Below are 19,534 nucleotides of genomic sequence, written 5' to 3' on the forward strand. Positions count from 1 at the left end.
TGTGTTGTATTCATATTTTGAAATCTATTCATTGAGTTTTTGTCTGACCTCAAATTGAGGTCAACAAACAGAAAGTCATAAGGTTTTTTATAACAATGTAGATTTGTTGGTTAACCTGAGGTCAAACTCAGTTGTTTTTGAAAAAATCGAAAATTCAGAATTGTTTCAGTTTTACGTATACTGTGAGAGAGCGCGGTCGTGTTATATTCAACTATGTAATGGTGAGTTAGTGAATAGTGTATCGTAGTAGTTTATTTCGGAATGCGAAGTGTTTGGTGTCTAGTTAGTGACTGTACTAGTGCATCGCTGTAATTAGATGCTTACAAAATTAATAGCAGCCCCACGTGTCGGAGTAGCTCAATCGTATTTGTTAAATTGCACAATAGATCGTAATTTTTATCGATTTGCGTCTACAATTTATGTGTTATTATTTATACGTAGTGTGACAAATGCTCTTTGCTGCAATTTACATGAACATCGTAAAAAATATATTACGATAAGACGTAACTGTGTCTAATAAATAATTAATTAATATATATGTGGTTAATGGCTTTTAATAGACTAGTAATAAATATCTTAGTAGTAGCTTAGGGAATTGTTATTAAAATAGCCTTGCTGCGTAATCGTCTTCGTATGAACATGGTTTGAGAAAATTGCAATTTTCTATGCAGAGAATTAAAGTGATATTTATTTTTATAAACTCAATCTGAATTCTAAAACAAAGCCATTTAGGACTTTTGCATTGAACATCATCTTGGTTATCGATAATTTTATTATAATTTCATTCATGGAAGGAAAAGGCTTTAAAGATTTAAACTAATAATTGATAACACATGCCTACATTTTTTTATTGTAGAAAAAGTGTTTCATATTTAACAGGTACCCTATAGTAAATGGAGTGTGCGAATCAGGAATCTGTGACAGTTTTTTCTAGCACGTCAGATTTTCAGGAAAAGTGTGTTTGAAAGTTTTTATAGAAACAGCCAAAAATATTGAGAAAATATTTATTACAAATTTACACTGGCAAATTGAGGTGTTATAAACAACCAATTGAACCAATGGAGTATAAATAATAATCTACATTAGACAATCGTTCTCTTTTTCCCTGAAAACTAGCGTTTCTTTTTGTGGATTTTTGTAAACGAGTCCCTCTTCAAGGTAGTAATCAGCCATCATGCTAATATCCCATCTTCCTTGGTAATGTTTCTCCATCTCCTTTATGTCTTGATGGATCCTCTCTCCCTGTTCCTCGCTGACTGGTCCAAGGTTTTGAAAAAAAAGAGTCAATGTGGGATGGTAATAAAGGTAATGAAGTTTGCCGCTCATATTGCATCCCAGTTTTTTATAATTTTTGACCATGTTGCCTACAATTGCTTTGTACAATCTGTCCGATTTTAAGGTTCGAATTTGAGCTCCTACAAAAATTCCTTCTTTGCTCGTGCAGGAAATTTGTCGCACAGGCACATTTAAAGCAGTCACCTTTAAAGCTTTGATGAACTGTTACATCAATCCTAACTTTATGTGAAGGGGAGGCAAAAGAACTTATTTTGGTCCAACTAATGCATCACGCTGCACATTCTTCAAGTCTTTCTCTGAGTGGCCATTCTTTCTTAACATAATGTAAATTTCGTCCTCGACTGTCCCACTCGCATAGAAAACATGGATACTTTGTTAATCCAGACTGCTGACCAAAAGCTTGGATATTATGCTTGGAACATTAACTATACTTTATTTTATTTAGACATGTCAAGATTCTCACACGTTTCTTTGAGATGCACAGAGAGAGCAATAGGCATAAGTAATACCTTTGTGCAACAATACCTACACCCTTCAAACTTCACTTAGAAGAAATAATAAATAATCTCCATGATATGGAATCATAATGATCAGATCCCATTGAACCCTCTAGAAAGAAATATTCCGCGAACACTTTTTCACGATGCATATACCACGAAAATGTGGTTCCTGGAGCCAACAGATTTTTGTCTTTCTATCGTGATCCTAAGACAGTGCAGCATCCTTTGATAGGCCCAAGTCTCTCACTAAGTCATTTGGTTCAGCATGAATAAACTGGTTGGCCTATATCAGGATTGAATTCGTCTTCATCGGTTTTTTCGTTTGAACTTTCGTCTGATGATTGCTGTTGGATGGTATGAAGAAAAGGTGGAGGATTGGGAATTCCTGGTACATGAGGTAAGTATGAGAAAGTTCGTTAGGCAGACGATATATATCGGGATACTAAAATATAGTATGTTTATTTTAAAGAAATATTTTTAATGCTATTTAGGAAATATCAATAAGGTGCTTCTTTGCTCTAGTACAAAATATCTCACAAGGTTCTTTTAATTTTGTGAAAAATCTTGACGCGATGAGCTGAAACCAAATCATCATGATCAGAATCAGCATACCCGTATTAGCTAAGGACACTTATCAAATCCAAAACACCAAAAATCATGTCGGCCTGTGTAAATAACTGCGTTTTTCATTATATTTTAATACGCATTAAGTATGAATGTATTCAATAAACGAAAGTCAGTTTCTCTGAAATACATATATTGTTGCGTCGATTCAATTATAATTTATAATAATTATTACAATTGAAAATAACTTGCTATATTTTATTCTAGATGGAAGTATATTTCATTAAAATTAAGTTGTGATAGCGTGATAAATGAATTATTTTTATCGCATATATGTACACAATCGATTCGACGCATTATATGAAAAATATATTTAATTAACACATTATTTTTCTCTTTTTCTCTTTCTACAAGTACAAGGTACCATAAAATAGGTAGGTAGGTAGAATATCATGTCGTGATTTTCCAATTATTTCAATTTTTATTATTTCTCAGTAATAGCAACTCTAATAAGCATTTTGATTTGAAAAAGACGACCCTTTATTCTATTTGAAGATAAGGTCGTTGACGTTTTAAAGTTTGTAGTTTTATTAAGTACTAGACTTTTACAATAAAAAGTAATTTTTTATCTACAACTAAAATAATCTTAATGCGTAGGACACATATTAAAGTTATAATAATAAATATTGCATTAAGATCCGCTGTCTAGTCGTGACATATCATATAAATAAATCGTCACCTGATTATAAAAACATATTATTTTTAGCATTTAGGAATCGTTTATATAATTTATTACGTTACAAATGTATTGTACGATAAACAATTGATGAATGTGCGGATTAAATATGCAGACTATAAAAGTCATCAAGAATTTACAGATTTTATCATCATCTAATTAAGTGATAAAATCTCAAATTTTATAATGAAAATAATCCCGTATATGTCTCTTAGAGCGTGACCAAACAGATGCGCGACACCAACGTGCGGCATTCGAATCTTGCTCAATGCGAATTAGGGATGTTCGATGAGCATCGATCTTGAATGCAAAAACATCGATATTGCCCTACGAAAAATATCGTAACATCGATGTTAACGGAATCGAACATCAATGTTAGCTCACGGCCTCGGCACGACCAAGGCAAACTACGAAAAAATTTAATTCTGCTATGAACGCATCCACAAATCACTTTGTTCGTTCGTTCTTCGTAGTCTCGCTCGCTCTTTCTCTCTCACACTTCCTCACTACTCTTTATCAACAAAGAAATAGATTAAAAGGTTCTTCTTATGATATTAATGTCAATATAACTAGAACTAGACAAATTAAATACTTTTATTGTATATAAATAATACGCAGTTTGGCGGAAATTTAAAGAAAGAATCTAGTCGTAAAACAAGAAAATATTAATATTAGAATTACTGTTATAATTATTGTACATATTATAGATTGTATTCTTGTTATACTCTAGTTATTAAAAAAATAACAATGTGTTATTTTATCTCGCAAATTGTAATACATACACTTATTTAAATATAAATTAATAATTATTATATTTAAACGGAACCCACCTCATGTTGCCATGTCCTCTTCCTAGGTAAACCTAGGAACGCATTAGAGAAAGTATATCTGAAAACAGTGTTTTACAACTATTTTTTAATTTTGTCTCTTAAAGTATTTTCGTGTATTGAGTTGTTTTTTTTTTAAATTAGTTATTAATAACACTTTTTTTTAACAAGAATCGATTAACAATAAGCAATTTTTATAAATTATAATGTAACATTATTACTTAAAACAATATTATTGTTAATAATAAATGGGCTATAAAAAGAAATGGCAGCGGTGGGATTCGAACCCACGCCTCCGAGGAGACTGGTGCCTTAAACCAGCGCCTTAGACCGCTCGGCCACGCTACCTTTGAATGAGACATTGAATTTAACAAACCATTCCCACGTCTATTCAACGAATAATTAAAACGTTTTTTATAATACCAATTCGTTTTTATAACCATTATAGTTAAAAGTGATTATTGTCATACATAGGACTCTCCACCTTAATTTTTATTATACACACGTATAAAATATAAATAACAAATACTTAAATCACATTTGTATTGAAATTACCGTATTTTTTTTCCAGGCGCTTCTCTTAATTCTAGTCTTACTACGGTACATCAACGATATATTAAAAATAAAAGTAAGTGTGGACTTACCTTTGTTTTAATTATTGCTACATATATTTTCTAATGAGAGTGACTCAGTTCAATTTCCGGTTAATTCTTTTATCTTTTAATTACAATTATAGAAATACGTATTAATTTTGAAAGGTACACTGCGTGTATTTTTCGATATATTTATGTTTTATATTATATTTACTGATCGAATTGTTCTAGCTGTAATGTTCACCACTATGAGATTTTGAGATCGAACCTCATAAATATATACATATATAATTCTTCTGTGAGTGTGTATGTCACTGAACTTCTCTCAAACGACTGGACCGATTTTGATGAAATTTTTTGTGTGTGTTCAAGGCGCTGCAGTCGGTACTTTCATACTTTGCTTTACTAATCGCTTGAAATATCATGCAGGACAACGTCTGTCGGGTCCACTAGTATTACATATAAACCACTATTGCGATCTATTTAAGAAAAGAAGAAGTTGTTATTTGGATTGATTGGTCCATCGGAGTACGACAGTTACGCAATAGTCCACTAACTTGTATCTGCTCGTATACACTTAAATACTTCGTAGTTCAGTAATCGTAGCAAGTGACAGACTCGTCTTTCGAAATACCTCAGAAACGCAAAAGTACCGCCGAGTTGTGTAAACAACTAAACAATCGAACTCTTATCTTCCATAATGTAACGGGTATTTGAGAAATGGGTGAGGAAGTTAACTGGTGCAAAGAAGATAACAATCAATAGTATTCGGATCAAGTGTTCGCGTCGGGGCTTTACCCCGGGTCTTGTCACAAAGTCAACATCGGTAGAACCGTTCATGATTTATTCTTCAAATATAATTTAAAAAATTCACAAGCGACAGGGAGTGGAAAAAATTGTTTTAACAGTATAAAAACTAACGAAAAAGTGAGACTGCAGATCCAAGAGGGGGTCATGACCCCTATGATGTTTTTGTGAAATCATCGAGTGGTTTTAAAACTTTAAAGATACCCTCACAGGGGAGGCCCCTTTACCTGTGACTCAGAGAAATGCTAATGAGTTTTCTTTCTTTAAAAGCATATTCATTTAAAGTCGAAGGTTGTTCGATTTCCGTCAGAGAAACACCGGCTTTATTATTAGAATGCCTTGAGTGATGTATTCGCAATATAATTGGATGTGAGAAATAATTTAAAACGCTATCTCAATTACAATGTTCTTTCTAAGTCATAATTTCGTATTTTAGCTAGGCCACGGGAAATTGAAAACCTTTTTCTCTGAATCTTTGAAGTCTGAAGTTACTTTATTTCTATAAATTGCTACTGCACAAAGACACGTTTTAACATAGCGATCTAACTTAAGCGGGCCATAGACGGACCGCATGTTGCAGTCAAGACCGACTGCAATATGCGGTCGCCGCACGGCGATCTGCAGTTTCCATACTAAATTAATATTCGCAATACACGGACCGCTCGAGCAGTTCCTGAGCAAACCGCATATTGCAGTCGGTCTTGACTGCAACATGCGGTCCGTCTATGGCCCGCTTTAGGAATAATAAGTTTTTAAAACCAAATTTACTAAAAAGCATAAAAAGTCTGAAGATAAAAATTCTTTCAAACTTAAAGGTTTCTTAGTACTCTTGTATTTAATTATAATGTGTATATCTCTCTTTGTGAATATTTTTTTACAATAAAATATTTTTTTATTTTACAAAAAAAATCGTACTCAAATGGAAAGAAGGAAGAACACAGCGATGTTTGACGAAACGTTTAATTTCTAAGCTAAAAACTTAAATGCGGGGATTCCGATATACCTGGTATCGCCCAACAAAAATTATGGATTCTGGTCACGATCATCTGGTCGTGGCGGAGGAGGAAAACGCTACGGGAATTACCTTCGATCTAGTATTGTATTTTCATAAGGCACGTAGCACTTTATAATTTATTAAAGATAATAAATTACTCATTGTAACCACTTAACTTATTAGTATATAAATAACACACTTAATATGCGATATAGAAGAAACATTTTTGAATCGGTTTTTGCATCTGTACACACACCTCGAATTGTGTGGTTTTCTCAATTTATAACAACATAATATACAAGATAATAATATACAGATATTCCGCTCTTTTATGTATTCAATTTAACGTATAAGCTCAAATACTTAGAAAGGGTTCCAAAACATTACAGGTAGATTGCTAGTAGCTGCTAGTAATAAAGCTTCTAGGAATTGTCATTTGTAGATTCATGGATAATGGCATAGTAAATATGACTTTTAAATTAGTTTTAAGTATCGATTTCTCGTCTATTAATTATTATACTTTTACTTTGATTGTTCTAATCTCGGTACTCCAGTTAACTATGTCATGGCTTAGGTTTAGATAATAGTAATACCTAGTGCTCTTAACAAACACAGTTGAGTTGTTGGTAAACATCATATGGTTTAAAGAAAACAATATGTGTTCGAGTTTATTATATGTACAATTGTCTTGGATATGGCGGTTGAAAAGTTTAAACGCTTAAATTAAATCATTGTTTTTAAATTCACTTTACGAACAAACTATAAAAACTCCTAAATAAATAAAAATGCTTTATACCGGTTTTGTGATACAAAAATATATATAGAATGTATCTATAAAATATGATCTAAGTCGCTTAGAAAAAGCAGATGTACAATGATTAAACATCGGATATCTTATGTTGTCGATTTTTTTGAGCATAAATTGCAATCTTCCTTTAATATATCTTAAATTCATTTTCATTTTAATATAATATACAGCTAACGAAATAATATTTTTTTTATTGCATTACTGTCAATAAATAGAGCACGGTCTAGTTGATACAGAAATAACAAAGCATTGCATTATCCGAAGGGTTGTGTTGTCTTTATCGTTGATTTATTATTTAAAATAATCCTTACGTTGAACTAAGAGGAACTTCTTAAAAAGTTGTTTGTTTTGAAGATTGAAATCATACCTGAAGTACAGTTATTATAATAACTAGTGAATTTATTGAAATCATTCTATTGTTAACTATTTCGTAAGTGGCGATAATGTTTCAAGTGCTTGATAATACCGACTAAACCACACATCGTTATATCAATAACAATTGAAGTAATTGTCTTTGGTTATAATCAATTCAATAATCAGTTAGAGAAATATTTAAAAGATAAATAATAATATAAATGAATACACAAGTCTTATGTCAATAAATTTGTTTGTTTTAAAACACGCGTTATTTACCATGTGAACATTATTAATGTGTTATGAAGAATATATTTTCTAAATAATCAAAATAAATACAGCATCATACGGGCATTAATTACTTTCGTTTATAAACTTAAGCCACGATGGTTTTTAAATATGTAGTGTAGTTCTTTTTTAATTTGGGCCTAGTGCTGAATCGTATGATTATGAGGTTGGCCGAAAACTAGAAATAAAACAAATGATTAAGCACAGTCGCGGCATTACAATGTCAACAAGGCTATCGGTTTTTTTTACACAAAGCCTTTAGACATGAGTCTGGCTGAAGTCAGAAGGCTGCTTCTGGAAATCCTTAAAAAACGCTTGGTAAGTTTTCAGTTTTCTCATTACGAAACCGTCTATTTAAAGAGAAAGCTTTGTTTAAATTTTGTGAATACAGCATGTGTTCTAATCGTGTAATCTTTATTCACAAATGGCGACGTTGATATATTGAGTTGTGACGCCCAGACTACGTATTTGGGTATAACTTAGTCCAATAGCAACTGCATAAATCAGTACAAGAAATTTATTGGTAAATGTTATCTTATAAAAATCGTACGAAAGTACCTAGGATGTGAAAACTTGAACGATAATAGTTATTATCGAATAGGAGTTTGTGAAATAATTTTAAATAAAACAAAGAAAATATACCATAAATAAAATATTTCTCTCGGTGTCTAACCACGGACTTGCGACGCTCCACTCAAACCACTAAGTCACAAAGCCGGTTTGTAATGAACTTAGATGAACCGGAAAATAGTTATTTTAATCGTACAATCTAAGACGCAAAAAAATATCTAATATCGTCTAGATATCAGTAAAATCTTCAATCGTTAAGGTCAAGGCCCTTAAGGTTAACGACCCGTAACCTACCTTAACTTGCCATCTGCATAAAATCTAGACATCTGGCAGCCCTGATATTTTCGGATGATTAAAAATTCACACGCGCTTGGGGCCGAACCAGTCGCGGCAGACAACCCTCCTTTATTATCAACCATTGAGCTACTCCTCACCTGATTTTAAGACACGCCGCACACCTTACTAACAGTCAGTATTTACATGGAGGTGAAGTCGTACGGACGCGAGTGTCGGTCAGAAATGTAACTGTTTTCGCTCAATATAGACTGCATGGGGTAATTTGGCCAGTGTATATACCTTGTAAATATTTTTTTAAGTGTTTGTAAAAATCCTGTGATATTAGTTATAAGAAGAAGCGACGAAGCAAGTAAGTTATTTTTATTTTACTAAAATATTTTGTCGATCATTAATTACTATAATAATTTGACAAGATATTTTAAATGTTATTTCTAATTAAGGTTTTTTTTTAAATATTTTATAGAACAATTAATGCATCAGTTTATAATTTTTTCATAGTTAAACTAAGCAACAATTTCGTTATCTATAAAACTTCGTCAATGTGTAAGTTAAATACAATATTAAAGGAAAAAAAGCTCAGGTACTCCTGGGTTAGGGATGCTACAATTATCAGTTTAGGATTTTTAATTTTACTTGGCGTGATCCTGTTATAAGTTTAAAGAGGTTTAATTGACACCAATGGTTTGTGACATGTGTAGTTTTTCTATTAAACCATGTTTATACTAGTTTACAGTTTAAGTAAATAACAGTAAATAAAGTGTATTAGGCGCAATTCAAATCAGTTATGCCGGTTTCAATATTTTTTAGTATAAATTGTATTCTTCATGTTGTTTCTTTAGGTAGTAGCCTACCATTTTAAATGTATTTATTTAGAAGATAGACGGATCACATTATAATAATCAAAGGGACAGCCCTGAGTCCAATACAATGGAATAAAGGTTTTTTTAACAAAAGCCTCATTCATGTTTGAAAAATGTTTGATAATAAAAATGTTTAGAATACGAAGAATGTTCTCACATACCTCTATTTAGTTTGAAATTATTTTTGAACACATTGCCCATTTGCATTCCATCGCCGATTAAAATATATCCTCTCAAGGTCACAATTTCCTTTGAAATTAAAAACTATATGGATATAGTATAAAAATATCCCATAAAGAATTTATAATTATTTTTATCAAGACTTAGCATGCATTCACAATTCGCAATCGAAGTCGCTGTCATAGTGACAATTATTATACTATAATCTAAAAATAAATTATTTTTGTTTATCTCTGAGTAGTTAATTATACAATTTTTTTAAGGCGTGACATAAACACGCCACATCCTAATAATTTATTATGTTTATTTTACCATAGTTTATTAGGTATTATTTATGAAGTTCGATCTCTTCGGTCTGCTTTAAAAAAAAATGTGTTAAGATCTGACACAAATATAATATACAGGTGATTCTAAGATGACCCGGTGAACTTAGTATCACCTACTTATTGGAAAATTCAATTAGAAGTTTTTTAGTATTTTTCTTTACTTATTATTTATAATTCCCATTTAAACCTTCTCTGAACTTCCACAAACATTCAAAATCTTTATTAGCCAAATCGGTCCAGCCATTCTCGAGTTTTACCGAGACAACAAACAGTAATTCATTTTATATATAGATTAATAATTAATCTAATATAATATGTTCAGAATTTTACTAAAATCTCTTGTTGAACTTTTAACTATTAAACTAGTGATATTTTCAGTCCGGGAGTAATTAAGGAATTAACTGACCTACATATTTTCTCACTTTTGAGGCTTCGTTCGTAATTTAGTGCTGAAGCTGAATGAGACCACTTCTAATTACTTGTAATCTCATTTTTATATTTTACTAACTGTTCCCTGCCACGCTTCGCTGTGGCACGTTGTGATTGAATGGTAGAGAAATGAGAAACAAAACAAAGAAACATTTCATACAAGTTTAATTTTGCAATACTTGTGGGAAACTAAATGAAAAAAATAGATAAAAACAATATTTGATGCGGATTATATATATATATATATATATTATATATATATATGCTAAAATATCAGCTCGATCGGTGCAGAACTTTTTCTTCAGAAGTTCATAACATTTATATATTATGTATAATACCTATATAGATTGTAAATAAAAAAAATATATCCAATCGTTATTCATCATCTACCTACTAGGAGATCAGTTTTCTCCGTCTGTATCTACTTGTGATTTTTGAGAGTGTTATGTAGATTTACACACCAAATTAAATATTCTAGAACATAATAAATTCTTGAAAAGCACATTTTACAACAATATGTTAATTAATACCATAGAAAATTTTATATTCACAATCACGTTAGACAATGAACCGATATTTTTTTTTCTTTAGCTTCATGTATTTAACGCCTAATTTTACAAGTTAATTAAATTAAATTGTATTCATTTACATACCAAAAGCAATTTAGGCAAATTTCTCTTTTTAAAGAAATCTCACATATTTGCGTTGTCGATAATTTACAAAAAATCTTGAGTTTACTAATTTTATTGAGTCAGTTTTCGACGTCCTTCAGACATATTGATTTGATAACGAAAAAATTTCCAACAATAAAATAAAAGTTTTATTGCTCATACTATGTAAATTACAACAAATATTATTGTGTCACCCTTCGAAGTCCCTTATCGGCCCAATAGAGCCGACATTTTTCTGCATCGGTTTTATTGACTTTTATTTCACTATAGTTACTATGAAATAGGTATTGTTATCAATGGGCTGTATGATTGACATTTGTTAACATTTCGCTCGACTGTGTCGCGTAATAGGATAAAGTTTAGTCTGCAAGTTCTAATGACCAGATTAAGTGCAAACATCAGCCGTTGGTCAAATTTATGCAGCCATTTTACGCAGACTTAATATTGATAAGATTAATATATTATGTAGATGATTTTCTGGCTTTTCTCGATGTTTTGTTATCCGATGCTCTCGTTTGGAACTAACGGGAATCGAAAGGGATGTCGTTGATACCAAAAATAATAAATGCCGTCGACAGATAATTATATAATGACAAATCATCCATGGTACTATTATGTGTTCACATGATCGAATTATCACATAAGCAGGTTCAGGATCTACAAAGTTACTAATCTTAATCTAAGTCTACCATTGAAATGTTTTCTAGGTTTGACCTTTTAGAGAAGATGTGAACGAATTTTGGATTTAAACATTAGTAGATAAGAAGAAAGGACTTTATAAGTATAAATCATAAGGTAAAAATTGCATGCAATTGTTTTTTTAAGTGCTCCGGCCTGATCAAGGCCAGTATATAGATAATACTGACAAGATACATATGTCTGCTAACGTCAAAAATTACTTTTTTATCGAAATATTCAAGTGATTATTAAATCACGCCTTTGAAATACATTTTACACTGTCAGTCAGTCTCAGACATATTGATTTGATAACGACAAAATTTACAACAATGAAATAAAAGAGTTTTATTGCGCATACTTTAAACTACTGTAAATTAAATATATTTTAATCATAATATCTTCAGGTATATCAGCATTTCTTTGAATTAACTATAGAATTTGATAAAACCCTCATAAAATATATTAGTTTAAAACGCAATAAATAATGTTATATATGTGTATTCCTTACATTCTTGAGAACGTAGTTTGAAGTTTAAAACCTTAGATTGCCATCAAATAAATTTAAATGCAAGCAATGCAATTTAATAGAAATTATGCATAAACTGTAGTCTTTCACCTTTCCTAAACAAGGAACCGTGGACTCGAAACAAAGCAAAGAAAACAGAACGAAGGTATTCCATACATCGCCATTATTGTACGACAGCAACTTCGACTTCGATACATCAGAATGCAATAAAGTTATGGAGATATCTAGTTGAGCCTCATGAAAATCACAAGGCTTCATAAAGTCTACCTTAGTTTTATTTAAAGTTATGTAACCTAACTTCAGTTAAGTTGCATATAAATATTTCAGATAATAATTATAAGCGTAAACCAAATGTAAACAATCATCGTACACTCGAAACCAATATTGAGCCCTTTACTTTTTGCCACATTTATAAATTGTATTTTAAATTTCTCGTTTCCGATAATGTCCAATAACATAAGTGTTATTTACATTTATGAATCCTTAGATAAGCCATTGTTTTTGTTAGGGTCGCAACCCCTCTACCCTCATTTTGTGTTATCTATAAGCTCATATTTTAAACCATTAAAGTCAGTTGTTACCTAGCTTCAAAGAGTTTTATTTAAACATCTCCATATCCGTACTGTATCATCCCATAGCAACAACCGCCCTGCGCGCGAGAGTTCTCTTCTTACAACAAACTACATAATGTCTATGAAATGTAACGCCGAGCATTAGTCTCCTTGTAACATTAGTTTGTCCAATAAAGAAATTAAGAAATCATAATGTAAAACCGGATTACATTGAATTATATAAAAGTTATTTCCGTTTGTCATTTGTTAAAAGAAAACGTGAATTGATGATTAATCATTTTAAAAATTACGTGTTTTTTAATGATTTCTTTTGAGATTCATAATAACATTTCACTAGTATTTTATGAACAAATTTTCTTTAATTATGACACCTAAATGTAAAAGCTAGATGTTATGCCACCTGTTTACGTTTTAATTATGTTACAATTATAACAACTTATAGTATAAAGTGTTTTTTAAAGTCAAGAAAATATATAAAAAATATGTTGTATTCATATCAATAAGTAATTTGTCTAGGTATTTAGGATTACTTTAATCTCATAATTTATAATACAACATTTAGATAACTCTGAGTGCACGTGTTTTCATATTATACCTTAATTTGTCAATTTCCAAGATAAAATGCTTTGCATAACAGAGATAGAAGTATTTTTATCAGTATTTCTACAAGTAGCGCAATATTAAACGATTTCATTATGGCACAATTAGACATGCGATATGGAGTTCGAAAACGTAACAATTTTTGTCGTAATAACTAAGTAGGAGGCTTTTAGTCGAAATTGTAATAATTTTGGACATGTGTAATTCGACTAGAGATAACCGTTGATCAACGAGACTCGGTATAGTTTCGGGGTAAAATATTGTATTCATATACGTACGTAAAGTCTTAATACTAAATAAATAAATATTAATGGTATTTTACACTGCGCGTTTCAAAAAAATATAATTTCGAGGAATACTCGTTAGTCTCACAACGCTTTTCATAAAACGACGCTGTAACGTATTTTCCCCACTTTTTGTCAAGTAAGTTATCACTTTTCCTTAATCGTTCAATAAGTATAAATAATCATTTATCCGGTAATGGGATTACGTTTATCAGATTGTATATCATATTAATTCTCATGGTTTTAAAGTCAGACTAATCGGCCGACTCGGAGTCGGCCTGGAGATCTTTATTATTACGTGCATTAAATTGACCGTCTTTTAATATAACGATTCCCTGACCGAAGAACAGAACAATGAGATTAAAATTTTAACCGCGTGACTACAATATCTCATTAATTGTCAATCAAAATAAAATATTAAATTTAGGCGAAATGATTCGAGTATTTATTGTATTAAAAAAGGCAATTTTGCAATTATTGATGAAAAATGATTTATCCACCACGGCCACGGTTACAGATGCCCATTATTTTGTTGTTTAAAAAATCACGTCACGAATTGTCTATCTAAGGCAATCAAAGACAGATTGTTGACAATCCTTTACACATTATATTCACGATAGAAACATTACCAGCTCAGAAACGGAACTTGACAGTCGGCGTGTCTTTCACGTGTTTATATCAAAATCCCAGACAAGATAAGCCATGAAATTCACGAGCTACTTAAAATAGCATACACAACATAGCGTTTTAGAAAAAATCTTATAAACTAAGCGCCACGTTTAAAGACTTTATTTATTTGTAAAGTGTAACTTTATAAATGAGGGGTAAACTATTTAGTAATAATAGGTATATGATATCCATGTTGTCGTAAAAAGAAAGTAATACTTGGTATTAATAGAATAGGATAAGCTAACCACAAGCACATTAAAGAAGTAACTTAAACCGGAAAATACGTAGGTATTAAATTATGTCCTCGAGAAAAGCCACGCATAATTCTATATGTCTATGAAAGGCTAATAACATGTGTTATTTTTTTAAATATCATCAATATGTTATGACTAAGGATCCAAAATATAAAAAGGAAAAAAAATAATTATTATTATTTCTAGTCCTGATTTCTTGTATCCTACTTCTCTGGTGTAATATAGAATGTGAAACTTAGACTTACTAAACACTTTGCACTATCATAAAGTTTAGGCGTGAAATCTGAAATTTTTTGTTAATTTTAAGATGTTTGTTTTCCATCATTATTCTGAAACCGTACAACCACGTATTGTCTTCAACTCGAAAGATAAGTTGAATAGAAAATTTGCCAGATATTCTAAATTATTTGCATAATAATATAAAGAGATTAATATTTTACTTTGACGAAACACCAATAGACAAACGTTGAATAGCCAGACTTAATCACATTGTACGCCTAGACAATTGAGTATAATAAAATATAAATGGATTGATAAATACATGGACCCAAATGGATGAATAAGAAATGGTGAATTTTACTTTTGTTTTTGTCCTCATTAGTAAACGATTTACTAATAAGGACAAAAATTTTAATATTTTTATCTCTCGTCTCTTGTTTCCGTCTTTCCTAACCCGCTTCAGACATTTTCTTATGCCTAGTTATTAGATTGGTAGAACATGGCGAGAATGGATGAAAATACAAGTAATAAATGATTTCGCTTTTAACCCCAGTTATGACAATGAAAATGAACTTATTTAAATATGTTATTACGTTATAGAAATCGTAAAACTTCAAATACTTTACTCCAGAAGATATAATAAAGCTAATACGGATTAAAAGAACATGATATTAAATTGAACCACAACAGGAAAATATCTTTAGCAAACAAACACATCCGCAGAATAAATTTAACTGCTTGGGTTTACCTGTACAATATTTATAGATAGAAAATAATTTATTACCCTTAGTAGGACATTTTATTATTTGTTTGCCCGTGAACTACGAAGCATCATTTAAAAAGTGTTGAACTGAATTCATGTGAACCTACTGTGTATTTTAAATTGTAAAAATCTGCTACTAAAACAAAAAAACAATTATTATTTCGTTTTTCTATAATATAACGGTATTTAATATATTTACTTAATGCTCCATTTTAAATTTATTTGTTATTGTTAAGCGAAAGTTTACCAATTTGTAGGTATTATTTATAAATATAAGTACATATATTGAACGTATACTTTAGGATTAACATATGTTATTTTTACAGAGATTTTATCTTGTTATTACAAAAAGCATATGAAGATAAGATATATTACGCCTGTGTCGGACAAGTACCGATAGATCTAATGACATATCTTATTTTATTATCATTTATATATTTTTAGTTATATGATTTATTACTTTCCAATAAAATTATTCCCAAACTTTATCTTTCAAACCCATAGTAACTCTTATCTAAAATGTACCGTATTTTTTAAATAATCTTTTCCTCATTTCTATATAAAACTGAGATTCAAAAGTTATTTGAAGGTTTCTTTGACTTTGAATCAACGTGTAAAGTGCCTCCTGAGACCTGAACATTACCTAAAGTTTCAATTTCATAGTTACTTTAATCACATCTTTGTTTAAAGATTATAATACAGTAATGAATAAGTATGTTTATAGAGGGAGCCGATGTTTTGTAAGCATTTCAAATCGAATCACGCATGTTAACACGATTAATTTTCAAGCCTTATTAAGATTATATGGATATTTAATATTCACTATAACTTAAGAGTTAAGTAGTTTGGTCAGTCTAATTTCCTCACTTTTTAAATGGGCGTCTCTATTTAAAAAAAAAACAATCAGTGGTGATACAACCTTTTTATGTCTGGGCCTCAGATTTCTGTATCTGTTTTATGATCATTTGTTAATCTAATAGGCAAGTAGGTGATCAGCATCCTGTGCCTGACGCACGCCGTCGACTTTTTGGGTCCAAGGCAAGCCGGTATCCTCACGATATTTTCCTTCACCGTTCGAGCGAATGTTAAATGCGCACATAGAAAGAAAGTCCATTGGTGCACAGCCGGGGATCGAACCTACAACCTCAAGGATGAGAGTCGCACGCTGAAGCCACTAGGCCAACACTGCTCGTCTCTATTTTATGTATGTATAAATATGCCCTATAGTAAACTTCAGGTTAGAACCTTTTAATTAGATAAAACACTTAGTGACATTCTTACACGCGCGATATTAAATCTAGCCCACTTTTTATTTTAAATTTATCTAAGTCTTTTCTAAGGTGAATAAACAACAAATCATTTTAACTGTTAAAATAGAAACTTTCAAAAGAAAATTAGGCTAAGGGCAATTGACCTCAAATCGTAACAATGGTTATTACAAAACCAATTAGAGCAAAGGAAAATTATCAATTTTAAGAGTCTATTACATAATATTAATAAGAATTGTACCAGACTTTAATAATAATTTTATAGATTCCATAAATGTTACTGAAAAGATTTAGATACGGTCGTATTGACAGTTTCTTTAATTGTTGAATAATGTACCTAAAGAAAGCTTTATAAAACTTATTTTTACGCTATCAGGGTGTCTTCTAGTAATTTATTCTAATGATAAATAATAATAATAACGCCCCATTCCAAATAAGACATCAAGGTATTATTCTATTTTTGTTTAATTATCTGAATGTGATATTAATATCTTGACTGATCTTTTCATTATATATAAAATAACGCAAGGTATTTATAATTAAAATGATATAACTTTCATCAATTATGATATTATACATTTGTAAAAATAATAAATCGTTTTATCGTATTATAATTAACTGATCACAATTGCTATCTAAACATTCCCATCATAAAAAGTTGCGACATCTGATAAAATAATACCATTGTTTTTTTTATATTTATTAATTATAATTTATCACTTACATACCTATAGTCGTATCACATAGTCATACCGATTTTGGAGTATCTTTTTAAGGCGCATAATTCCGGTAAAATATGACCTATGTGTATGGACTAAGATCCTATTACATCCTAAGCTATCTGTGTTTGGGATAGGTCTATAAAAAAAATGCCGCAATTACCTACTTATATCTAATTAATTTGCTGATATAAATTGCTACTATAATAGCAAATTAATATTTTATATTTCCTGTTTACGATGGTTGTCAGTTATGCCGCAACCAGAGTTTGCCATGCTTTCAATTCAATAATTGATTCTCTCTCCATGTGTGAATTCATTGAAAAATCATCTGTAGAATTGAACCTGTAAAATGAACAGATATGATCCATGCTTTTAGTAAAAAACCTGTCACGATGACAGCCGTCAAATCGGAACAATTATTGTAAGGTCACAGATAATTGTAAAGCATTAAGTTACAGAATCATAAGACAAAGGTTACTAATAACTATCTGTGGTTAGATATTTATGCACAACCATAGAAAAACTAATAATAATACGTTGATGAAATACCTATCGTTGCTTGAACCACAATTACACAGGAGATGATGAAGTACGTATTTTAGTACACGATGGTATTAGTATGTAGTGTAGTGGTAACAAAACGGGGGCAAACGGGCAGGAGGCTCATCTGATATTAAGTGATAGACCTCTGCCCATGGAAACTCAATGCTAGAGGGCTCCCGAGTGCGTTGCCGGTCTTTTGAGAATAAAATATAGTATTGCTGTTAAATCAATTCTAAGTTAATTATATGTTCCAACGGAGCTTACCATTTGTACCTATCACCAACGAATTAATAAAAAACATAATTAATATGAATTTGTGAAATTTTGCTGTAACGAGAATGTCATTCAAACAAACACACTACAAAAGTTATTAATCCTTTTTAAATCGATTGTATACTCAAATTTCAAAATCAAGGAAAATCATCTTGTTTTAAAACAGGTAAAATAAGGAAAAGTATTAAAAGTAATTATAAACAATTTTCTTCTTATTTTCCCGGTCATAATTAATAGGTACTTCAAACTACGATGCAATTAGTCTAGACACGCTAATTCGTCTGGAGATTTAGTCTAGACTTTAAACGACCCCTAAAAGTAACAATATTACATAATTTTTGATTTATACACTAATCGCCGTTAGTAAGCGGCAAAGTTTAATTTAGATATATTAGCCCCAGATTGTGACATTCTAAACATTATTGAGATGGTACGTAAAATATAATATGTATACATATTTACTAGCTGACCCGACAAACGTTGTTTTACCATGTATGTATATTATTTCTAGGAAATATTTTTTTAGTTCAATAAAAATTACTATAGTAAAAAATAGGGGTTGATTGTAGAGGGGTGAAAATTAGGGGTTGTATGTATTTTTGTATGCTGTATCATAAAAATTAAAACAAAAAAATTTTTTCTGAAAAATAAAAAATAAAATTTTTGGGTGGAAGCACTCTGTATCACTTAGGAGTTATGAAAGATAGATAGTAGCCGATTCTCGGACTTACTGAATATGCATAAAAAATTTCATAAGAATCGTTCGAGCCGTTACGGAGGAGTATGGGATTGAACATTGCGACACGAGAATTTTATATACATAGAGATAATGGCTACTAGAAGACCCGATAGCCCTTAACAGCATCAAATTTATTTCCTGAATTTGTAACGCACAACTTACTTATTTTTTCTTTCATAAGAACCTTCTGAAAATAATAAACACAACCAAAAGAGAATTAGGGAAAGGGGTATCGAAGATAATTTTCTCAGGATTTTTATAATTGTCACACAAGGTAAATTTGAGTTTTCCATTGCGGATCAGGAAAACCTTATTACTCACTGA

The 19,534-nt window shown here is 30.7% G+C and overlaps 1 protein-coding gene and 1 non-coding gene across 3 annotated transcripts in view; one reads left to right on the forward strand and one right to left on the reverse strand.

Moving 5' to 3' along the window:
* LOC125059156 (solute carrier family 41 member 1-like) overlaps window positions 1-19,534 on the forward strand; it is a 37,105-nt gene continuing 17,571 nt past the window's right edge. Inside the window, exons 1-2 of one of the 2 annotated variants that reach the window (XM_047663438.1) lie at window positions 2-221; window positions 8,783-8,983. The gene's annotated coding sequence lies outside the window, so the exon portion shown is untranslated. Of the gene's footprint in view, window positions 222-8,782; window positions 8,984-19,534 lie in introns of both variants that reach the window. The other variant, XM_047663440.1, reaches the window with a different exon arrangement.
* Trnal-aag lies at window positions 4,190-4,271 on the reverse strand. Its single transcript has one exon. It is a non-coding gene; the product is annotated as a tRNA-Leu (tRNA).

Source organism: Pieris napi, chromosome 19 (assembly GCF_905475465.1).
Source record: "Pieris napi chromosome 19, ilPieNapi1.2, whole genome shotgun sequence".
Lineage (NCBI taxonomy): Eukaryota > Metazoa > Arthropoda > Insecta > Lepidoptera > Pieridae > Pieris > Pieris napi.